The sequence below is a fragment of the Amblyraja radiata genome, assembly GCF_010909765.2.
Source record: "Amblyraja radiata isolate CabotCenter1 chromosome 42 unlocalized genomic scaffold, sAmbRad1.1.pri SUPER_42_unloc_2, whole genome shotgun sequence".
NCBI classification, from domain to species: domain Eukaryota; kingdom Metazoa; phylum Chordata; class Chondrichthyes; order Rajiformes; family Rajidae; genus Amblyraja; species Amblyraja radiata.
The window spans coordinates 3,129,956-3,155,163 of record NW_022630088.1 but is presented as its reverse complement, the minus strand read 5'-3'; the positions used below and the strand labels follow the sequence as shown (position 1 = coordinate 3,155,163).

At 44.7% G+C, this 25,208-nt stretch overlaps 1 pseudogene; it reads left to right on the top strand.

Annotated features, from left to right (window-relative positions):
* Nucleotides 1–15,511: 15,511 nt before the first annotated feature.
* LOC116969032 lies at nt 15,512–24,645 on the top strand (annotated as a pseudogene).
* The last annotated feature ends 563 nt before the right edge of the window (nt 24,646–25,208 follow it).

Below are 25,208 nucleotides of genomic sequence, written 5' to 3'. Positions count from 1 at the left end.
CTTTTCTGCTGTTCGTCTATTTGTCTTCTTAAATCACCTTTCTGGTTATTCATCAAGAAGTAGGATCTATACTGTCCTTGCAATACAGCAGTGGCTTTGATTTGCGCTCTGTATATTTCTCTTACTACACAAGCACGGTAGTGATACTGCACTACAACTGCTGTATAAATCGGTTTGAGGAAGTCTTTCCTATATCGTTTAAGCCTTTTGAATCGTTTCAGCCTTTTCTGTTGTGCGTCTATTTGTCTCCTTAGGTCTTTCCTATACCAACTCATACGGATTACTGACTGCACTTTTACAGTAGCTCTCTTTTGCTCAACCACCATACTCTTGTAGGCAGTCTGAATGGTAATATTTGCATCCCTCATTAACTGATATTGCACAAACTGGGAATGCCCTATTTTGCATGCTTTGTACCATCTCTGGATCGAAATGACTGCTTGTCGCATAGCTCTGTACCGTACCCTTAATTGGTAACCACTGAAAAAGCTACTTTTATAACTACTAAACCAGGTTCGCTTCTTAATAAACAGACACCACACAAACTGTTTGGTAGACCAGTTCAAAACTTTACTTATTATCGGCCGATGGAAGGGAGGGAGAACTCCAGTCAAGTGACCAATGTAGATACTCGACTGTCCTCAGTCCACTTTCACTGAACAACAGAATTACATTGCCTTAAATAGGGTTTTTTTGTCCCCTTAGCACATTTCACAGACATTAGTCATGGTCAGAGGTACAGGAAAAGGTTTCCACAGAATGCATCACATCAAAGGCCTTTTGTTTACATGTTACAAGATAACATTGGCCATTTGGTTTACGACATTTTATCTTTCTACTTCCCTGGTTCCTCTCTCGTCCTTCATAAACATTGGCCATTTGGATAATGCCATTTTATCTTCACAGAGATCACCCTAGCTCTTTCGCTGCTTCCTCGCTGTCATTTGGTCCCTCATAAACATAGGCCATTTGGTTTATGGCATCTTACTTCAAAGATGTGACTAGCTGTTTCTTTCTCTGTCACTTCCTCACTTGGGAGACAATGTTATAGGATTTATTATCTCACACACACGCAACCTGAGGCAAGCCTAATTTGAGACTAAATATAAGCTGTAAGCTAGCTCAGAAGCCAATTTAATATCTTCTTATATTTTTAACTAAAATTCGGCTTCATCACCACGGTATGCAGCTTGCAGAGTGGCTACAGCCGCCTTTTGCATCAAGAAATGCTTTCTTGTAATGCACATTCTTATGAATGACTCAATACAGCGTGCTGCCCTGGTTTTCTCTACCAATACTCTGGCTTTGATCCCGCGGTATAAGGCCTGAATACACACCACTGCTTCCCTCAAACTCTTATACTGTCTCACTTGGACATCTCTTATCTGGCATGCTCTGTATCGTTGCTGTACCGCAATGGCAGACCAGCGTAATTTCTTAAAATACTGACGCTGTTTATACATCTGATAATAAGTCTGTATGACCTTGACAGACTTATGCATGCCCCGCAGTTGTCTTCGAACAAGCATTCCACGGTAGGCTGCCTGAAGCAGTACAACGCTTCTGCGTACCTTAATGTAAGTTTTGCGATCACTTTCCATTTGAAGGTGTGCCCTATAATGGGTTTGTACTATTATAGCTGCCAATCTCATTGCCTTGTATTGACGGTATACTCTGTGCCTTCTAAATGCTGCTTGTATTACCGTTGCTGCCTTCTGTTTGTTCCGGATTTCTCTCCGTACCTTCATACCCCTGAATGCAGCTTGAATAGCTAGGGTTGCCCTTTGGATGGCAATTTCTCTTTGCCTTTGACTTCTGCCACTTTGCATTTGCCCTTTGTCCCTTAGATTCAGATTCAGATTCAGATATAATTTTAATTGTCATTGTCAGTGTAGAGTACAGAGACAGGGAAATGCATTTAGCATCTCCCTGGAAGAGCGACATAGCAAATGATTTGAATAAATAATAATAAATGTCCGGGTGGGGGGGGGGGGTGATTGGCAGTCACCGAGGTACGTGTCACTGAGTAGAGTGACAGCCGCCGGGAAGAAGCTGTTCCTGGACCTGCTGGTTCGGCAACGGAGAGACCTGTAGCGCCTCCCGGATGGTAGGAGGGTAAACAGTCCATGGTTGGGGTGAGAGCAGTCCTTGGCGATGCTGAGCGCCCTCCGCAGACAACGCTTGCTTTGGACAGACTCAATGGAGGGGAGCGTGGAACCGGTGATGCGTTGGGCAATTTTCACCACCCTCTGCGATGCCTTCCGGTCGGAGACAGAGCAGTTGCCATACCATACTGTGATGCAGTTGGTAAGGATGCTCTCGATGGTGCAGCGGTAGAAGTTCACCAGGATCTGAGGAGACAGATCGACCTTCTTCAGTCTCCTCAGGAAGAAGAGACGCTGGTGAGCCTTCTTGATCAGAGTTGAGGTATTGTGGGTCCAAGAGAGGTCATCGGAGATGTTGACTCCCAGGAACCTGAAGCTAGAAACACGTTCCACCTCCGTCCCGATAATGTGGATGGGGGTGTGCGTGCCGCCCCTGGACTTCCTGAAGTCTACAATGAGCTCCTTGGTCTTCTTGGAGTTAAGGGCCAGGTTGTTGTCAGCGCACCATGCTGCTAAGTGCTGGACCTCCTCCCTGTAGGCCGATTCATCGTTGTTGCTGATGAGGCCAATCACCGTTGTATCATCTGCATACTTGATGATGGTGTTAGTACCATGTACAGGTGTGCAGTCATAGGTGAAGAGGGAGTAGAGGAGGGGGCTCAGCACACAGCCCTGTGGAACGCCGGTGTTCAGGGTGAGGGTTGAAGAGGTGTGCTTGTCTAACCTAACAGACTGGGGTCTGTTGGTTAGAAAGTTCAGTATCCAGTTGCAGAGGGAGGGGTCGATGCCCAGGTTACCGAGTTTGGTGATCAGTTTTGATGGTATAATGGTGTTGAATTCTGAGCTGTAATCGATGAACAGCATTCTTACGTAAGTGTCTCTGTTGTCGAGGTGGGAGAGGGCGGAGTGAAGTGCCGTTGAGATGGCATCCTCCGTACTCCTGTTCTTGCGGTAGGCAAACTGATAGGGATCCAGTGTGGGGGGTAGGCAGCTTTTGAGGTGTGCCAGGACCAGCCTCTCGAAGCACTTGGTGATGATGGGGGTAAGTGCAACTGGGCGGAAGTCGTTGAGGCTTGCCGCAGTGGAGTGTTTTGGCACTGGCACGATGGAGGTGGTTTTAAGGCACGTGGGGACAACTGCTTGGGCAAGTGACAGGTTGAAGATGTCAGTCCAGACGTCTGTCAGCTGCGCAGCACAGGTCCTGAGCACGCGCCCGGGGATGCCGTCAGGGCCAGCAGCTTTACGTGCATTAGTCCTACTCAGTGCCACGTATACGTCGTAGGGGGTGAGTGTGAGGGGTTAGTGATCGGCAGGTAGCACAGCCTTGATGGCACTTTTTCGCTGATAAAATCAGCACCATCTATCAATCTTTATCCCCTGTACCCGACTCCCCAGCATCTACTCCACCTCCTACCAAGGCCCCTCCTTTCAACATCTCCACTGACCTCCTTACCCCTCCTCCACACTGCTCCCTCTCCCAGTTTGACCTGGTCACCCCTATTGAAATCTCCAAACTCATCAGCTCTTCCAAACCCACTACCTGCTCCCTCGACCCTCTCCCCACTCCCCTGTTGAAGTCCTGCCTCCCCGTTCTCTGCCCCTACCTCACTAATCTCTTCAACTCCTCATTGTCCCAAGGAATTGTCCCCTCCGCTTTCAAAACTGCTGCCGTTACACCAATCTTAAAGAAACCTGGTCTTGATCCCTCCTCTCTCATTAACTACCACCCAATCTCAAACCTCCCCTTTCTTTCAAAAACCCTGGAGCGTATCGTTGCGTCGCAACTTCATTCCCACCTCCTTGCGTATAACCTACTTGAACCCCTCCAATCTGGCTTTCGCCCCCTCCATAGCACAGAAACTGCTCTCCTCAAAGTCCTCAACGACCTCCTCACCTCTGCTGACACTGGTTCCCTCAACATCCTCATCCTCCTCGACCTGAGCACAGCCTTCGATACAGTGAACCATAACATCCTGCTCACCAGACCCAAAGACCTCGGCATTGAAGGCTCTGCACTCAGCTGGCTCCGTTCCTACCTTTCCAACGGATCCCACTTCATCTCTCTCCACAACCACACCTCTGCTACAGCCGCAGTCACTCAAGGCGTTCCCCAAGGCTCCGTACTCGGCCCCCTCCTCTTCATCATCTACATCCTCCCCCTTGGTCAGATACTCCGCCACTTCAATCTGGACTTCCACTGTTACGCTGATGACACCCAGATTTACCTTGGCACCAAATCCCCCCACAACCCCCCCCCTCTCCCATATCAACTCCTGTTTGTCAGCTATAAAAACCTGGATGCAACATAATTTCCTCAAACTCAACAGCGATAAGACAGAATTCCTCCTCATAGGCTCCAAAGCCACACTCAGCAAAATCAATAACCCCACTCTCACCATCGACGGCACCACTGTCTCCCCATCTCCCCAGGCCCACAACCTTGGCGTGATCTTTGATTCCACCCTCGCCCTTGAGCCTCACATCCGCCATGTCATTAAAACCTCCTTCTTTCATCTCCGCAACATCGCCAAACTCAGACCCTCTCTCACACCGCCTGCTGCTGAAAGACTCATCCATGCCATCATCTCCTCCCGACTGGACTATTGCAACTCACTTCTCCTTGGCATCAGCTCCACCTACATCAACCGACTCCAACTGGTCCAGAACGCAGCCACCCGACTCATCACCCACACCAAATCCTGGCATCACATCACTCCAGTCCTCAAAAAACTTCACTGGCTTCCCATCTCCCACCGGATCACCTACAAAATCCTGGTCCTCACCTACAAAGCCCTCCACCATCTGGCCCCCCCATATCTCACTGACCTCCTCTCCCCCTACCAACCCTCACGGTCCCTCAGATCCACATCAGCTGGTCTCCTCTCCATCCACAAGTCCAACCTCCGCAGTTTTGGGGATAGAGCCTTCTCCAGGGCAGCTCCCAGGCTCTGGAACTCCCTCCCCCAACTGATCCGCAATTCCGTGTCCCTCACCATCTTCCAGTCCCGCCTCAAGACCCATCTCTTCACCTCTGCCTATCCTTAGCCCCACGTCCCCGTCCCTTTTCATCTGTGCATCAATGTGTTTTGTATTGAATTCTGTCTTTACTTTGTGTACTAGTCATGTCTCTACTATTTATTTCATTCCCCTTACATGTTTTTCCTCTACATGCTCAATTTTTGTAAGGTGTCCTTGAGTCTCTTGAAAGGCGCCCATAAATAAAATGTATTATTATTGAATTCTTGAAAGGCACCCATAAATAAAATGTATTATTATTATTATTACTTCACCTGTGGCATTTTGCACTTGACTTGTGTCCCTTTACACTTGACTTGTGTCCCTTTGCACTTGACCTTTGTCCTTTTGCACTTGACCTTTGTCCTTTTGCACTTGACCGTTGTCCTTTCGCACTTGACCTCTGTCCTTTTGCACTTGACCTCTGTCCTTTTGCACTTGACCTTTGTCCTTTTGCACTTGACCTTTGACCTTTTGCACTTGACCATTGTCCTTTCGCACTTGACCTTTGTCCTTTCGCACTTGACCTTTGTCCTTTGAGAGACTCTCTGCCCTCTTTAGTTCAGGCTCCTTGCCTCTGGACACCCTTGGATGTTTTGGCGAGAAATGAGCCATTAAAGCCTCCTTACACTCATACATTTTATCCGTGGGCGCTGCTGGCAGCAGTAACATACGTAAAGTTTGATAACCCTCTTCCTAAGACTAATATGAACCATGCTCTCTTCTTCTCCTCTGCAGCAATATCATTGGAAATGAAACAAGCCTCCAAGACTTTGGTCCATTTCTCAAAATTACACCCATAATCTAACTGGGGCACGTTTCCCACAATTTGAAAAGCCATGCTACCTGTTGCTATTCAGGTGCACTGTCTTCTTTTCTCTCACTGTGTATTCTGCACTAGACATCCTTCTACGCACTAAGAAGTGATCCAGCCCACTGACTATTACTAATTCTTATAATAATAGATTTATCCCATTAACCAACATTTCATGTTAATAGACATTTAGAACATTTTAACCATATTCCTGCTATGCACACAGATTTACTATTAATAACAGTGACCAATGCATTACATCCAAACAGTCCCGCTTTTACTGTGAAGGAATAGTGAACAACGCATTACATTCTACAGTCCTGCTTTTACTTTGATGGATTTCACTTGTCCAAATTGTCGGCCTATGGACTCCGGTGCCTTCTCGACCTCTCGAGCTATCCCCACCGGTACTTTTGCTGCTGGCCTCGCCAGACCTCCACTTTTGCTGCTTTTTCTGGCTCCTCCGGGCTTCACCGTTACTTTTGCTGCTGCTGGCTCGCTGCCAAGTCGACTACTGCTTCTCTGCTGATTTGCCTGCCTGCTGTCTCCACAGCCCTCACGACCGGGCTGACTCTACTCCCGACCGGGCTGAAGTGCTTGAGTGCTGTCCTGCTTCTCTCGTGCGGGCCCACTCTTTGCTCGGGGCTGGACTTCCTCTCACGTCCGGGCTTTCCCCCTCGGCCAGTCCGCTTCTCTTGCGCGGCCGGACCCTCTTTTCTGCTCGCGGTCGGGCTGACTCTACTCCCGGTCGGGCTTTCTTTCACGACCGGTCCGCTTCTCTCGCGGCCAGTTTTCTTTTACTCTGCCGGACCGCTTCTCACGCGTGGTCAGGCTTTATTTTTTCGCTGCTGGGCCGCTTCTCACGCGGCCGGCTTTCTCCCTCGACTGGGCTGACTCTTCTCCCAGCCGTGCTGACTCCGTTTCGTCGCTGGCTTCACTGGACCTGTCCGTGACGTACCCGGTACTAGGCCCTCACTCGACGTCGTTGGCAGCTCTTGGGCCTGGCTGTGGGCTACACAGCCCTGGAAAACGCCCGAAGTGGGTGGCAGCTGCTGGGCCTCTTCTGCCCCTTTGCCTTGGCTACACAGCCCTGGAAAATGTTCCAGGTAAGTTGACACCGTCGCTGTCCTGCTGGTTAGGCTTCCAGCTTCCGGCTGCTTTCTTCGTTGACACTTACTTACTGCCCCACTTGTTTTCCTTGCTTCCTGTTCCGACCTCGCTTTTCTTTGGCGCCAATTCAAATCCGTTTGGCGCCAAATCTTTTGGCTTGGTGCCGTTCCACTTTGTTTCCAAACACAACCTTTTTTTTTTCTGACAGTACTTCTTTCCTTTTCTGTTCTTTTATCCTCTTCGTGCTGTTGTTGTGTGTTTTGGTGTAACAATTCACCTAAAACTTATACAACGACTATTCAGCTTGAGGAATTTGACAAAAGGAAAACTCAGTCTAAAATGAGTAACAATCCGAAGGACGACATCTTGCCACGTAGACACAACATAGGGAGAATGGGAGAAGCCAGAGGGTAATGGTGGATGGCTGTTTGTCGGGTTGGAGGCAGGTGACTAGTGGGGTGCCTCAGGGATCTGTGTTGGGTCCTTTGTTGTTTGTCATGTACATGAATGATCTGGATGAAGGGGTGGTAAATTGGATTAGTAAGTATGCAGATGATACCAAGATAGGGGGGTGTTGTGGATAATGAAGAGGATTTCCAAAGTCTACAGAGTGATTTTGGCCATTTGGAAAAATGGGCTGAAAGATGGCAGATGGAGTTTAATGCTGATAAATGTGAGGTGTTACACCTTGGCAGGACAAATCAAATAGGACGTACATGATAAATGGTAGGGAATTGAAGAATACAGTTGAACAGAGGGATCTGGGAATAACCGTGCATAGTTCCTTGAAGGTGGAATCTCATATAGATAGGGTGGTAAAGAAAGCTTTCGGTATGCTAGCCTTTATAAATCAGAGCATTGAGTATAGAAGCTGGGATGTAATGTTAAAATTGTACAAGGCATTGGTGAGACCAAATCTGGAGTATGGTGTACAATTTTGGTCGCCCAATTATAGGAAGGATGTCAACAAAATAGAGAGAGTACAGAGGAGATTTACTAGAATGTTGCCTGGGTTTCAACAACTAAGTTACAGAGATAGGTTGAATAAGTTAGGTCTTTATTCTCTGGAGCGCAGAAGGTTAAGGGGGGACTTGATAGAGGTCTTTAAAATGATGAGAGGGATAGACAGAGTTGATGTGATCAAGCTTTTCCCTTTGAGAATAGGGAAGATTCAAACAAGAGGACATGACTTCAGAATTAAGGGACAGAAGTTTAGGGGTAACATGAGGGGGAACTTCTTTACTCAGAGAGTGGTAGCGGTGTGGAATGAGCTTCCAGTGGAAGTGGTGGCGGCAGGTTCGTTGGTATTTAAAAATAAATTGGATAGGCATATGGATGAGAAGGGAATGGAGGGTTATGGTATGAGTGCAGGCAGGTGGGACTAAGGGAAAAAAGTTGTTCGGCACGGACTTGTAGGGCCGAGATGGCCTGTTTCCGTGCTGTAATTGTTATATGGTTATAGAGGTAGCCTGACAAAACTCGCCGACTTGTACAGCTGATATTTTAAATGCATAGAGGGATCTGCAGGCCTCTCTTGTCCCGCTCGCAAACAACTGCGACACAGCTCTGTATCTACAGGTTAAACTGTTAAACAATCCTGCGTGTTGGGACTTGTGGGTGAGTTCACAAACTCTATGCCATCCTCGTCGCCAATAGTAGTGTATTTTGGGTACGTGGAACTGACTAAAAATAACTCTCAGATACAGGAGTAAACTAACAAGCTTCTTTATTGCTGGACGCCACAATGAGTCTCCTCTAGTGCATGCGTCCCCTTGCACAAGACATAACAAATGCTAATTACATTATATACATTACACCTATGTTAGTCAAGAAACTCCTACCTTTGAGGTAGGAGATGAACCAGCTCAGGGCAGTGCCATCAATACCAACCCCATACTGGAGACGGTTAATTAGGATGGTGTGGTCAACAGTATCAAATGCACTGATGTCAAGAAGGAGCAGAATAGCATAGTCGCCGGAGTCAACGGTGAGCAATAGGTCATTGTGTACCTTCAACAAGGCAGACTCTGTGCTATGGTGAGCCCTGAAACCTGATTGGAAAGTTTCCTGGATAGTGTTTTGGTGAAGGTAAGGTATATGTTAACTTAAAATTACCTTTTCAAGGGCTTTTGAGAGGAAAGGCAGTTTAGAAATGGGTCTGTAGTTGCTTGGCAAGGTGGGGTCGAGGTTAGGTTTTTCAGGAGTGGTTGGACCACCGCATGCTTGAAGCAGTTTAGTTTAGAGATGCAGCGCGGAAACAGGACTTTCGGCCCACGTAGTCCGCGTCGACCAGCAATCACCTCGTACGTACACTAGCACTATCCTACGCACATTAGGGACAATTTAACAATTTTGCGGAGGCCGATTAATCTACAATTCTGAACTTCTTTGAAATGTTGGAGGAAACCAGAGCACCCGGAGTAAAAACCCACGCAGGTCAAGGGGAGAACGTGCAAACTCCGCACAGAAAGCACCCGTAGTCAGGATCGAACCCGGGTCTCTGGCGGTGAGGCAGCAACTGTACCGCTGCGCCACTGTGCTGCGCAAAATTATATAACGGTTTCCTCCACCATAAATGCACCCGATTTGTGCTAGTAATGTCCTGTTTGCCACTTGTTGACCCTCTGTGTTCCCCTCCTGCAGGGTTTAGGAGCCGCTGCTGTGGAAGGAGAGACGGGGACGTGAGTGGCCATTGAGGTCAGCCAGGGAGCAGGTGAGCCACCCTCCCCCCCCCCAACTGCTCGGTGTGTGGGCTGTGCTTCGAGGGGCTGAGCTTGGAGGGGCTGCGCTTCGATGGAGGACCACATGACGGGGCACAACAAGGAGAAGCGTTATGAGTGTGACGTGTGTGGCAAGACCTTTCGGAGCTCAAACAAACGCACCCCCTCTCTCACACAAGCACACCCCCTCTCACACAAACACACCCCCTCTCACACAAACACACCCCCTCTCTCTGTCTCTCTCACACACACAAACGCACCCCCTCTCACACACACTCCCTCTCTCTTGCACACTCGCACTCTCTCACATACACATTCTCACACACGCTTTCTCTCACACACTCTCTCCCTCCTTGTTTCTAGACTAGGCTAGGCGTGCATTTCACCCTACACTTGCACTCAGTCCACCAAGGTCTGCTGGATCTCCCGGTTGCCAACTATTTTAACTCTCCTTCCCACTCCCACAATGATCTTTCTATCCTGGACCTCCTCCATTGTCAGAGTGAGGTTGAAAGAGCTGACAGTCAAATCTAAAGTGGAGTTGTTCTTCTACAAAAGCATAGTCTAGTAGAACAAAAGAATGGCTCGGTGCCAAATCTGAATGACTTTGCAAATTATATTGAACGCAATATGGAGGACACGTTGTCGTTTTAAAAAAGACATTAAGATGAAAACCTGCTTAATAACATGTGCTTCTTTCAAGGCCATAAAGAAGCTAAGATTGAAAAAAATATCTGACGCTCCACAGATAAGTAATAAAACGGATGGAGAAGTGTTCTTAATATAAGCCCTCCATTCCCCTGTCGTGGAACAGACAATCAACAGTACCAGCATCTTCTCATTCATACTGAATACAAGTGAAAATGCTAAAGTGAGCCAAGCTGCACACAGCCGACTGCTCACAATACCAGCTGGCTGCCACTGGCTCAAAATCTTAAAGGCATTTTAAAGTGTTTTTTTTTTTAAAGAAAATGTTGGCGCATTTGTCCCTTACGTAACAAATAAAGCAAGTTTATCCTGACCTCACAGTGAAATAGTTTAATTTGGTTCGTAAGTTTGGTTCGTAAATTCAAAATGGAGATTTGTTGAAAAACACAAAGCAGCCAAATTTAAAAGAGAACTAGACTAAGTGGGACCCGTTGGGTCGCAGCTTCACATGGGAGGGCTGGTCCCCCAACGTAAAATATTCCACCTCTCCACCAATTCCAATATTGCTGGCCAGTGGGGGGGATTTCTGGAGCGCTACCATTGGTGTTGTGGGCTGAAGGGGCTGGTTTCCAGAGGGCTAGTAGGGACATTGCGGGCCGAATGCATTCTTGGGCTGGCAGTTCAGTCACTCAGGCTTAGTAAGTCAAAGTGGCTCTCCGACAGAGCAGCCATTCTCGCCTATTAGGTTCCCATTGTGATGAAGAACACGAAGGCATGGCAAGTGGAAAAAGGATTTATTAAAGTTTAAAATGTGAATGATTCTTAAAATATAACAACAATTTAAATGTTAAAGATGAGATTTATTGAATTATTTCTTGTGTCTCTTGTGTTCTGCTTCACACTGCCTCTTGATGGCTCTTTGCTTGTCAAGTCTTCTAATGTTTTTGCAGAATCCCCGCTTGAAAGGGATTTGATTATTCTACCCCGAAATGATGAACTGGATTCACTCGGACCAAACACTTCTTTTCCACCTTTTATTTTCTCCTCCTTTTATTTTGGCATATTAGTCTTTAGCAGTTTTAGCAGTTTTAGCTGCTTAGTCTTTAGCAGGTTTAGCTGCTTAGTCTTTAGCGGGTTTAGTCTTTACCAGGTGAAAAACCTTTAGACACAAACGCAGAAAATATACACATTACTGTAACCAAATATAAATAACAGAAAATTACATGTATCTAGCATTCCAACATAGCAGCCATTTTGTTTTTTAAAATAATTTTCACATTTCATTAAATGAAAAATACAGATAATTCCCACTACTGTTACCAATTTTTTAGCTTAATATCATATGCATCTTTACTGTTTAACACATTTATCATATTTTTTAAAGTGCAATTATTTAAACCAACACCACACATAGCATATAAGCATTAAAAATTAGCTCACATTAACCTTTAATCCCACACTGAAGCAGGATACACTTTACATAGACAACACACACTATCATCACCCTGTCATCTTGGTTAACAAACCCCACCAATATTTCAAACGTTCTCAATCAACACGTTAGCCAGACACGTTTCTCAGACATTAAAGGGTTAAACAGAGTCTCTGGGGCTGCAGTCTTCGGCTCAGTTCATTTAGAGTTCAGTCCTTACCGGCTGCCAATCGGGTCTGCAGAAAATCAGTCCTGATCGCCTTTTCTGGCTATCGCGGCAGTCTTTTCGGACAGTCCTTTTGATTTACTGTTCAAGGTTTGCCGCCCGCAAGTCTCTTCCGTCTACTTCCCTGGCTTCTGGTGCTGTGTGCCCTTTTTAAAGCCCCGGGCAGAACTCGGCAGGCTGGGGTTCCGCCCACTTTAATCACTCTCGTGATTTCAATTTAGCATTTCTCTGCACCTGTCCTTTCATTTCAGTTTCACTTGACATTGCTGTTGATAAAAAATGGAGACATTGAGCGGTTAATTTGTATTTTTTTATTGTTTTATTTATTTATTTCATTTTTATTACAAGTAAGTACAATAATATGGTACCTTTTTAGGTACCTAGTATATATTGGCATGTTACAATTCATGTACAGCTTCTTATTATTTTTATTTTTATAATAAAAAGGAGACAGAGAAAAAATAGAAAATAAATAGAAATGTGTGTGATATCAGAAAGTATGAAAAGGAAAATGTGGAAAGAAAGAGAATGAAAAGAAAAGAAGCAGAGGTAGAAAGCAGAAGAATAAAGGAGAGATAGCTGTTTCATTATGTTCTGGCTCTTTCTGGACTATACATAATGGACGATTAAAGCAGTCTTGCTTACTAGATCTTTATTGTCTTTGTGCAGTCATCATCCGAACTGTGTCACGAGCCCGGTGTCACCTCTAAAACAGTCCCCCATACAACAGTACTTAAATAAACAATCCTATTGTTACATCTTTCTTTTTCTTTTTTCAAGTTAGTCTCTTTCCCTTAGGTATTCTAATGCAACAAACTTGTACCATATGTTCTGCTCATTTACAACAGATCTAACAACATAAGCAATAATAAATCAACAGTTCAAAACATCCGTTTTCCAACAAGTGCATCAACAACACATTTTCATTTTATTCTTTTTTTTCCCCATAGTCCATACTCTAATCACTGAGTATAGTCTGTCAGGTAGCGGGGTCTGACAACTTGTCGACCTGACCTGGTGACCGTGTGTTGGTTCTCTGCTGGGCCCTCTGGCGGTATGGCCGTCTCAGTCACTGTTGGTGTGGGTGTGTTTTGTGTTGGTGTGAGCGTGGTGAGATTGTGCCTGAGGTGGCGACGATTTCGTCTCAGAACACCTCCTGAATCTATCTCCACCTCATACGATCTATGGCTCGCCTGTTGGACCACTCTCGCTGGTCTCCAGCCCCTGTGTGTGTTACAGGGCTGTACTCTCACACTGTCCTCTCTTTTCAGAGTGTCCATGTCTTTTGCTGTGCGGTTGTAGTACTTTTCCTGTCTCTGTCTGTTGTATTTCAGTCCCTGTTCGTCGTGTGTCGCCTCTGGCTTCAGCAGAGTGTCCTTTGTGGGAAGCAGGGCCCTGGTCCTCCTGCTTAGGAGTCTCTGTGCCGGGCTTGTGTTGAGGCCCTGGCTCGGTGTGTTGCGATGATCCAGCATTGCCATGTACGGATCCTGTCTCGCTGCTGCAGCCTTCAGCATCAGGCGCTTGGCTGTCTTTACCGCTGACTCCGCCTTCCCATTACTCTGCGGGTATCCCGGCGACGATGTCCTGTGTTCAAAGCCCCACTTCTGGCTGAAGTGCTGAAACTCTTGTGATGCATACTGGGGTCCGTTATCCGAGATAACAATGTCAGGAATCCCCTGTCGGGCAAAGTGGGCCTTGAGTTTTTTGATCACTGCGTTGCTCTTAGTGTCAGGTAGATAATCGACCTCCCAAAAGTTTGAATAATAATCTACTGTTATCAGATAGTCTTTATTGTGAAAGGAGAAAAGGTCCGTTCCTACCTTGGCCCAGGGTCTGCTGGCCATGTCATGTGGATGTAGTATCTCTCTTTGTTGCTTTGAGTCCACTGACCTACATATGTCACATTTGGCGATGAAGGTCTTGATCTCCTTGTTCATTCCAAGCCAGTATACACACTCCCTCGCTCGCCTCAGACATCCTTCTACTCGCAGGTGAGAGGAATGGATCCTGTGAGTGATGTCCACCCTGAGTGCGTCAGGTATCACGGCTCTGTCTCCTCGGAACACTATGCCGTCCTGGAAACTCAGTTCATCTTGGAAAGTGTGGTAGTGCCTGATGTAACTTGGTAACTCCTTTTTTCTCTTGGGCCACCCTGCCAGTATTCTGTTTGCCACACTCTGTAACTTTGTGTCATCTTGTGTTGCAGCCCTGATGGCACTCAGCCTCTCTGCTGAAATGGGTAGGTAGCTGACCATGTTCACAGTCTCTATATCTGTCTCACTCTCTCCCTTAGTGCTCTCTGGTAAGTATGCTCTACTCAGCGTGTCTGCAAGTAGCATGTCCCTGCCTGGAACATAGGTCACACTGATATCCAACTGCTGCAGCCTGAGTAGCATTCTCTGCAGTCTCTTAGGTGCACTGTGTAATGGCTTTCTGTGTATATTGTCTAGAGGCTTGTGGTCGCTTTGTACTGTGACCTCTCTACCATAAGTATACTGATGGAACTTTTCCATCCCAAACACTATGGCTAAGCATTCTTTCTCTATTTGGGCATAGCCCCTTTCAGTTGGTGTGAGTGCCCTACTACCAAATGCTACCGGTTTACCTTTCTGTGTCAGGGCGGCCCCCAGTCCCGTGTCAGATGCATCACACTGAAGTGTCAACTCCTTTTCCTTGTTGTAGTACTGTAGAACTGGTGCTTTAGCGATTTTGTCTTTCAGTCTTTGAAACGCCCCTTCTTGGATGTCCGTCCATTCCCACATGTTCTCCTTGCGCGTGAGTTGTCTCAGAATCTCAGAGTCATCTGAAAGGTGGTCATAGAACTTAGAAAGATAGTTGACCATCCCAACTAATCTCTGTACCCCTTTCACGTCCATTGGCCTTGGCATCTCTCTGATTGCCCGTACTTTCTCCGGGTCAACCCTCAGTCCCTTGGCAGTGAGCAGATGACCTATGTAGGGTACCTCTTTTTGTCTGAGCTTGAATTTGTCCGCGTTCAGCTTGATGTTGTGCTCTCTGCCCCTGGTTAGAAAGCGTCTGACTTTCTCGTCGTGGTCCTTTCCTGTCTCCTCTTGTGTTGCTCCTTCCCCCGTGATTAACACATCATCTGCTATCACACAGACTCCTGGGAGGCCCTCCAGGGCCTGCATGGGCTTTCTTTGGAACACTTCAGGTGCTGGGCCTATTCCCATCTGCATCCTTAGCCAACGGAAGCGACCAAATGGAGTGGCGAATGTGGTAAGGAAGCTCGACTCTTCTTCTAGTTTGACATGCCAGAAGCCTTGCTTCACGTCGCAGACTGTGAATACTTTTGCCTTTGACATCTCCGGCAGGATGTCATCTATAGTTGGGAGTGGATAGTGGCTTCTTTTTAATGCCCGATTCAGAGGTTTTGGGTCTATAGAGATCCTCAGCTTCCCATTAGGTTTTCTCACTGCGACCATGCTACTGATCCAGTCAGTGCTGCGTTCCACTGGTGTGATTATCCCTCTTCTCTCTAGATCTTTGAGTTCCTCTTGTAGAGGTGTCATCATAGCTACAGGCACTCTGCGCTTTGGCAGTTTCACTGGCGGTATTCTGTCATCTATTTCCCCCCTCTCCCTCCTCTCTCTCCATTCACCCCCCCCCCCCTCTGTCTCTCCCCCTCTCTCCTCTCACCCCCTCTCTCTCCCCACTGTCTCCCTGTCTCCTTCCCCTCTCTCTCGCTCTCCACCTCCCTTTGAGAGTCTGTCCCTTCGGCACAGACTCTCGCGGCAGCGGTGCTTCCACCGCCCCCGACGGCCCGGGACACTCGCACTGCCCGGAGCGCTGCTTGGCCGAAGCTGCAGCGAGTGACTCGCTAGCCGCGCAAATATCAGCCGCACAAACCTACCAGCCCCGGCTCCCCGCATCTGTCCCTGCCCGCTGCCCGCATCTGTCCCATCCCTCCCTCAGCCCCGGCTCTCCAACACATGCAGTTTATCCAAGTTTTGAAACTTGTGTTGATCACAGAATTTCTCACCACATCTATGGGTGACATTTTGGGTCAAGTCACATTTTAAAAACAACTCTCGTTGGCTAAAGTACTTTACATTTGTTATAAGAATAGTATAAACAAACAAACTACATACATATACACATATATATATATGTCAGGATAAGATTCAGTATTTCAGACAGAGAGAGAGAGAGAGAGAGAGAGAGAGAGAGAGAGAGAGAGAGAGAGAGAGAGAGAGAGAGAGAGAGAGAGAGAGAGAGAGAGAGAGAGAGAGAGACAGAGAGAATGTGCTGGAGGGACATTTTGGATCGAGACCCTTCTTTGGTTTAGTTTAGTCAAGTCAAGTCAAGTCGTCACATTTATTTTATTTTTATTTTTTTTTGTATTTTTTTTTTTGTTTTGTTTATTTTATTAGAAGTTAATACAATACAAAACAATACAGTGGCACCTAATTTTAGGTGCCAACTATGTCATACCGTAATCCATTCTATGTACAACCTCTAGTTTTATGTTATGAGTAGGCAAGACAAGAAAAAGAAAACAATAGAAAGGGGAAAGAGTGGAAAAATAGATGGTAGAGAGTAGAAAAATGTGAAGTGTGGATATAAAAAATAAAAATAAAAAAATAAAATAAAAAAGAAAAGGTGGAAAGTAGAAATAGAAGAAAAGGCCCCTTAAAAGAGAATTTTTCAAATATATATTCGGAGATGTAGATCTATCCACGTCATGAACTGAAATCAGCAATCCTTATGGTACCGCTGCATCACATGATTCCAAAAAGTCGATGAAAGGAGACCAACTCCTTAAGAATTGGTCATATTTATCTATTAGTCGGAGTCTAATTTCTTCAAGGCGTGCTATGTCCATCATATTCCTAATCCACATTTTAACAGTTGTTATGGTTGTATTTTTCCAAAATTTAAGTATCAATTTCTTTCCAATTATTAACCCATAATTAAAAAAAACATTTTGGTCTTTATTTAAATTGGTATCTTCTCCTATTATTCCAAATATAATCCATTCCATTTTGGGTTCTATTCTTGACTTGAAGAGCTTTGTAAATATATCAAATATATCGCTCCAAAATTTATTCAACTTTGTACATCCTACAAATGAATGTGTTATATTAGCGTTTTGAAACAAACATTTATCGCATCTAGGAGAGACGTTTGGATAAAATTTATTCAACCTCGTTTTTGAATAATATAGTCTATGTAATAATTTGAATTGAATTAAATTATGTCTTGTATTAATAGAACAGTTATGTGTATTCATCAAATACTTTTCCCATCTATCCTTCGAGATCTTTATCATTAGCTCATGTTCCCAATCTTCCCTTAGTGCTTCTGTTGAGGGTGATTCTCTATATAATATATTATTATAAAAGTATGATATTAAATTTTGTGCATCAGCCTTAATATTCATTGCTTCTTCTAAAGGGTCTAAAAATATAGTTTGAAATCTATGTATATATTTCTTCATAAAGTCACATAACTGTATATATTTAAAATATTGATTATCCTTCAATTTAAATTTTAATTTTAATTGTTGAAATGATAACAGTTTACCCAATTCATACATATCCCCTACTTTCCTAATCCCCAGTCTATCCCATTGTTGATATGTGTTGTCGATGAGAGAAGGTTTGAATGCGGGGTTGTTCAATAGTGGGGTTAGTACTGATAAATTATTTAATTTCAAGGATACTTTTATTTGTTTCCAAATTCTTATTATATTGTGAATAATTGGGTTCTTCTTATATATTATACTATTCAATTTTATCGGTGAGAGCAGGATCGTTCCTATATCGTGCGGATAGCACTCCTCTTTCTCCATTCTTATCCACTCCAACTGCTGAGTGGAACTATCCAGCCAGTACATTATGTTCTTAATATGCACTGCCCAGTAGTAATACATAAAGTTAGGTAATGATAAACCCCCAACCTCTTTAGATTTGCACAAATGCTTTCGTTGAATTCTATGTGTTCTGTAATCCCATATAAAATTAGTGATAATGGAATCTAGTTTTTTGAAAAAATATTTTGGAATATATATTGGGATCGCTTGAAACAAATATATTAATTGTGGTAAGAAAGTCATTTTTATAGCGTTAATTCTACCTATCAATGAGAGCGGAAGTGTTTTCCAAAATTTAATCATATCATTCAGTTTATTTAATAGTGGTATAAAATTGGCACTAAATAATGATTTGTGTCTTCTCGTAATTTGAATACCCAGATACTTGAATTTTTCTGTTGCAATTTTGAAGGGGAATTTTAGTAAGTGTCTCGAATCCTGTGGTTTTAAAGACATAATTTCGCTTTTATCCCAATTTATTCTATATCCTGAAAAAGAGCCGAATTCCTCAATTAGTGTTAATAAGATGGGTATACTCGTTTGTGTATTAGTAATATATAAAAGAATATCATCAGCATATAGTGACATTTTATTCTTTGAATCCTTAGTGTTATATCCGTGAATATTCGGGTGATTTCTAATCCTTTCGGCCAACGGTTCTATCATAAGGGCAAATAGCAATGGTGATAAGGCACACCCTTGCCTATTACCCCTTGATAAGTAAAAATTTGGAGATAGCGTATTGTTAGTTAATATTCTTGCCGTAGGTCTATCGTAAAGTAGTTTAACCCATCTGATAAAATTCTCTCCCATATTGAATTTTTGGAGTACCTTGTATAAATACTGCCATTCTACTTGATCAAATGCCTTCTCTGCATCCAGCGTGATAACTGAAATATCTTCATTGTCCTCATTATGAGAGTACATTATATTGAAAAGCCTTCTCAAATTATTAAATGATTGTCTTTTGGGTATAAATCCCGTTTGATCCGTATTTATTAAATTGTTAATATAAATATTTAGCCTTCTAGCTAGAATCTTTGCTAAAATGTTCTGATCCGTATTTAGTAGTGAAATAGCTCTATAAGAACCCGGTTCATCTAAATCTTTATCTTTTTTTGGTATAAGTGTTATTGTTGCTTCTGCTAGGGTTTCTGGTAGTTTATTTTCGGTATAAGCCTGCGTGTATAAATTGACTAATCTTGGTATAATTGACTCCTGAAATCTTTTATAAAATTCATTACTAAAACCGTCTGGTCCTGGGGTCTTCCCATTTTTCAGTGAGTTTATTATTTGTTTTATTTCTTCACTAGTAATCCGTGCTCCTAATTGCTCTTGTTCTAAGCTATCCAATTTTGGGAGCTTGCAATTATATAAAACATTTGTAATTTTACTTACATCTGTATTTATTTTAGATGTATATAAATAGTGATAAAATTGGGCAAACCTCTTGTTAATATTCTTAGGCAGTGTTAAAAACTCACCCTTATCCGATTTAATTTTAGTAATAGTTTTTTCCTTTTCTCGCTGCTTCAGTTGCCTCGCAGTAGTTTATGTGCCTTATCCCCAAATTCGAAGTGTGCTTGTTTTGTAATTTGGAATAATTTTATTACTCTAGCCGATAGTATTCTATTGACTTTATATTTCAATAAAGTTATCTTATTATGTTTATTTATGGTTGGGTCAGTTGCATTGTCCAGTTCTAGTAGTTTTATTTTCTGTTCTATCCGCTGAAGTTCTCTTTTATTTTCCTTATTTTGAAAACTTTGGTAAGAAATTATGACGCCGCGAATATATGCCTTGAAGGTTTCCCATAATAGCGGTGCAGAAATACCCGGCGTGTCATTTATTTCGAAAAAAAGTTTTATTTGTTCTTTTATATACTCATAACCCTGCGGGTTATTTAATATATGTACATTGAATCTCCAAAAAGGTTTTATACTCGGCATTCCCTCAATTTTAAGTATAAAAGTCAATGGTGAATGATCAGAAATAATACTATTATGATATGATGGTTTATTCGTATACGGGATTAATTTTGTGTCCAATAAAAAAATAGTCAATTCGCGAATAAGTTTTGTGAACTGATGAATAAAATGAGTATTCCCTACCACTTGGATTTGCTATTCTCCAAATATCAGCTATGTTATTATTTTTTATATAAGTATTTAAAAATTCACAGGTCTTAGTTTTAACAAGACGCTTCCCTAGCTTTATTGATTTAGCTAAGTATGGATCTATAACACAGTTAAAATCTCCCCCCATTATTATATTTTGATAATTATGCTCTGCGATTAAATCTATTATTTTCCAAAAAAATTGTGGGTTATCAAAATTAGGCGCGTATATGTTTATCATAGTTAATGGTGTATTGTAAATTTCTCCCGTGACTATAACATATCTTCCCTCTTTATCAGATATAGATTTCTTTAATTTAAAAGGTATACCCTTCCGTATTATAATAGCCGTGCCTCTTTCTTTAGAGGTGAATGTGGAGTAATAGGTTTGACCTATCCAATTTGCCCTTAATCTGATCTGAGTTTGTTGTTTCAGATGTGTCTCTTGTAGGAAAGCAATATCCATATTTAATGATTTTAATTGTGCCAGAATTTTACCCCTCTTAATTGGCTCATTCGCACCTCTGATGTTCCAACTACAGAAGGTGAGACCTCCGATATTTATTCGACTATTATCTTGCATTGGCTATTATTACCAGACTGTATGATTCATGTGATGCAGCCAAGTACCTCGGAATCCCGAATCCAGAGTTGTCCTTCATAATTTCTACAGTAGTTCTACATCTCCTGACACTATTAGAATTTGACCCCACGTTAGTCGGTTCCCTCTAATTGTTACCAAAATTATCATATCAGGTCAATTAATCGCTGAACAGCTTAAAATAGAATAAAATAAAAGGGAAGGTAGAAGATTTGGATTAAAATTAAAGAAATTATGGGTTAAAGTACCTCGTCAATAATGACACTTTTCATTTACCTGTATGTTAAGTAATTCATAATTAGTATTTAGTATTTAAAATATATGTCTAACCTCCCCCATCCTTCCTGCTATATAGTTAGTCGTGTTAGTATAGTACATTGCGCCTTTAACGTTAGTTGAGTTTATTGCGCGTAAGTGGTTAATTAGTTAGTTAATTATATATATAAATAATAGGTCATATATCATATAGTGTGGAACAGATGCCTCATAATGGCCATTTCAAAAGGAGACGGTCTCATAGTTCTCCGTGCTGAGGGGTTTGTTGACGAGCTTGCGACCTTGAGCTTCCATCTGTGCTTTCAGTTCAGAAGTTTAATTCGGCCTCTGTTATTGAACAACACATTCTTGCCAGATAAGGCTGTCTGGTAACCGTCTGAAGCGTTCTAGTGTCTTAATTGAAACAGAAAAAACAAAGTTCCACAGATAAAATGTCTATTATTCTGTTCCTCCTTGTATTTGCAAGCAGAGTCCGGGTCCGTAAATGAGCGTTGCTTGCCCTTAAACGTAATTAGTATTTTCGCTGGATAGATCACGCCATAATGAACTTCAGAATGTCCATATAAAATACTGCTTGCCCTTTTAAACTCGCGTCTTTTTGCCAAAACTTCCCGAGGATAATCCCTGTAGAATCTTACGATATTATCAGCAAATGTAAGATTTTCTCCATAGGTTATCTTCTTTAATAGAGTTACCAAAGTTGAAATATCCAGGAACTTTACAATGATTTGCCTTGGTTTAGCATTATCATGTTTTTGGAAGCGACCCACTCGATGAGCCAGATCTATCTTTGGTTTTTCTGGAAGTTTGAAAACATCTTTAAGTAGATTAGTAATAAAATCACGCATTTGAAGGCCGTGTTCAGCACCCTCTTTAACTCCTACTATTATCAGATTTTGCCTCCTTGACCTGGCCTCTAAATCTTGACATTTCTCATTCAGTTTATTCGTTAGCTCCCAATTAGTATCGTGTTGTTTTTTCAGACCTTGTATTTCTTGGCTCATCTGTTCCATTTCACCATCCAGAGAGAGAGAGAGAGAGAGACAGAGAGAATGTGATGGAGGGACATTTTGGATCGAGACCCTTCTTTGGTTTAGTTTAGTCAAGTCAAGTCAAGTCAAGTCGTCACATTTATTTATATAGCACATTTAAAGAACAACTCTCGTTGGCGAAAGTGCTTTACATTTGTTATAAGAATAGCACAACAAAATAAACTACATACATATATACATGGAGCCCTCACTCAGAGGACGTCAGGAAAGGCTTGGGAGTATAGATACGTCTTTAGTCTTGACTTAAAAGAGTAGATGGAGGGGGCAGTTCTGATGGGAAGGGGGATGCTGTTCCACAGTCTAGGAGCTGCAACCGTAAAGGCGCGATCGTCCCCGAGCTTATGCCTTGACCGTGGGATATTCAGCAACCCCAAGTCGGCCGATCTGAGGGGCCTGGAGGTGGAGTGGTGGGTGAGAAGACTTTATGTAGGTGGGGGCCAAGCCCATTGAGGGCTTTGTAGACATGGAGGAGAATCTTGAAGTTTATACGGAACCGCACAGTGAGCCAGTGGAGAGAGGCCAGGATCGGGGTGATGTGGTCCCTTTTTCGGGTGCCCTTCAGGAGTCTCGCTGCGGCGTTTTGGACGTTGCAGGCGGGACAGGGAAGGTTGGCTGATGCCAGTGTAAAGGGAGTTGCAGTAATCGAGGCGGGAAGAGATGAATGTGTGGATGATCTTTTCCAGGTCATCAAACTGAAGGATGTTTTTTATTTTAGCTATCGTCCGAAGCTGGAAGAAGCTAGCTTTTACCACGGCATTGACTTGTTTGTCAAATTTCAGTGCTGAGTCAAATATCATGCCAAGGTTTTTGACGTGAGGTTTGAGTAGTGGGGTAAGGCTTCCAACGCTGCCTGCTATCATTTTCATTGAGTCCGAGGGGCCGAGAAGGATGACCTCAGACTTACTCTCATTTAGTTGGAGGGAGTTCTGGGCCATCCAACACTTTATATCCCCGAGGGAGTGGGTAAGGTTAAACAGATTTGATTGGTTTTTGGGCTTCAGGGGGAGATAGAGTTGGGTATCGTCTGCATAGAAATTGAAGGAAATGCCGTGCCTTTCAATGACTTGGCCTAAGGGGAGCATATACAGGGAGAAGAGAACGGGGCCAAGGATGGAACCTTGTCGAACCCCACAGTAGAGATTAGCTGGGGAGGAGAAAGATTTGCCTATGTTAGTCGAGAAACTCCTACCTTTGAGGTAGGAGATGAACCAGCTCAGGGCAGTGCCATCAATACCAACCCCATACCGGAGACGGTTAATTAGGATGGTGTGGTCAACAATATCAAATGCTGCACTGATGCCAAGAATGAGCAGAATAGCATAGTCGCCGGAGTCAACGGTGAAAAATAGGTCATTGTGTACCTTCAACAATGCAGACTCTGTGCTATGGTGAGCCCTGAAACCTGATTGGAAAGTTTCCTGGATAGTGTTTTGGTGAAGGTAAGGTATATGTTAACTTAAGATTACCTTTTCAAGGGCTTTTGAGAGGAAAGGCAGTTTAGAAATGGGTCTGTAGTTGCTTGGCAAGGTGGGGTCGAGGTTAGGTTTTTTCAGGAGTGGTTGGACCACCGCATGCTTGAAGCAGTTTAGTTTAGAGATGCAGCGCGGAAACAGGACTTTCGGCCCATGGAGTCCGCGCCGACCAGCAATCACCTCGTATGTACACTAGCACTTTCCTACGCACATTAGGGACAATTTAACAATTTTGCGGAGGCCGATTAATCTACAACTCTGAACTTCTTTGAAATGTTGGAGGAAGCCAGAACACCCGGAGTAAAAACCCACGCAGGTCAAGGGGAGAACGTGCAAACTCCGCACAGAAAGCACCCGTAGTCAGGATCGAACCCGGGTCTCTGGCGGTGAGGCAGCAACTGAACCGCTGCGCCACTGTGTTGCGCAACATTATATAACGGTTTCCTCCACCATGAACGCACCCGATTTGTGCAAGTAATGTCCTGTTTGCCACTTGTTGACCCTCTGTGTTCCCCTCCTGCAGGGTTTAGGAGTCGTTGCTGTGGACGGAGAGACGGAGACGTGATCGGCCATTGAGGGCGGCCAGGGTGCCGGTGAGACCCCCCCCCCTCCCCCTCCCCAACTTCTCGGTGTGCGGGCTGAGCTTCGAGAGGCTGCGCTTCGATTGAGCACCACATGACGGGGCACAACAAGGAGAAGCGTTATGAGTGCGACGTGTGTGGGAAGGCCTGCCAGTACTCGAGCGATTTGGAAATCCACTGGCGGGTGCACACGGGAGAACGCCCCTTCACCTGCTCAGACTGCGGCAAGAGCTTCAAGATGGCGAATCATCTGGAGACCCACCGGCGGTTGCACACGGGCGAGAAGCCCCATGGCTGCTCCACATGCGGCAAGAGCTTTGCCCTGTTGTCAGGGCTGAGGGAACACCAGAGGGTGCACAGCAGCGAGCGGCCGTTCACCTGCTCCGACTGCGGCAAAGGCTTCAAGTCGTCGCGAGAGCTGAAGCAGCACAGGCGCGTGCACACCAGGGAGCGGCCCTACACCTGCTCCCAGTGCGGCAAGGGCTTCACCCAGTCCTGCAGCTTGCTGATGCACCAGCGCACCCACACCGGCGAGCGCCCCTACACCTGCAACTAGTGCGACAAGGGCTTCACCCAGTCTAGTCACCTGCTGCAACACCAGCGCACCCACACCAGCGAGCGGCCCTACACCTGCGCCCAATGCGGCAAAGGCTTCACCCGCTCCACCAACAGCTGTCCCACCAGCGGGTGCCGTCTCCAGCCCGGTGTGTGGAGAGCGTTTAGCCATGGCCTCCCACACCCTGTCTCATCAGCGCGTGCACACCAGTGGCCAGCCCTACGACTGACCGTACTGCGGTGAGGAGTTTGACAGCTCGAGGGGGTTGCGGCAGCACGGGCGGACCCACGCCGGCGAGCAGCTGCTCCCACTGTGACAAGAGAGCACGGGGGCTGCGGGAGCACCAGCGGATACACACCGGAGAGAGACCCTTTGTGTGCGCTGAGTGTGGCAAGGGTTACACCCGCATGTCCAACCTGTGGCAGCACCGGCGTACCCACGGCGGTGAACGTCCCTTCCCCTGCCCGTCCTGTGGTAAGGGCTTCACCCGCCTTGACCACCTGTTGGAGCACCGGTGAGTCCACACCGGCCAGCACCCTTTCACCTGCCCACTCTATGGCAAGGCCTTTGCCCGCTCCTCCAGCCTGCTGGTACACTGCCACGGGTGGTACACTTCCACCCTCTCGTGCCCCCCTCCTCTCTCACACGCA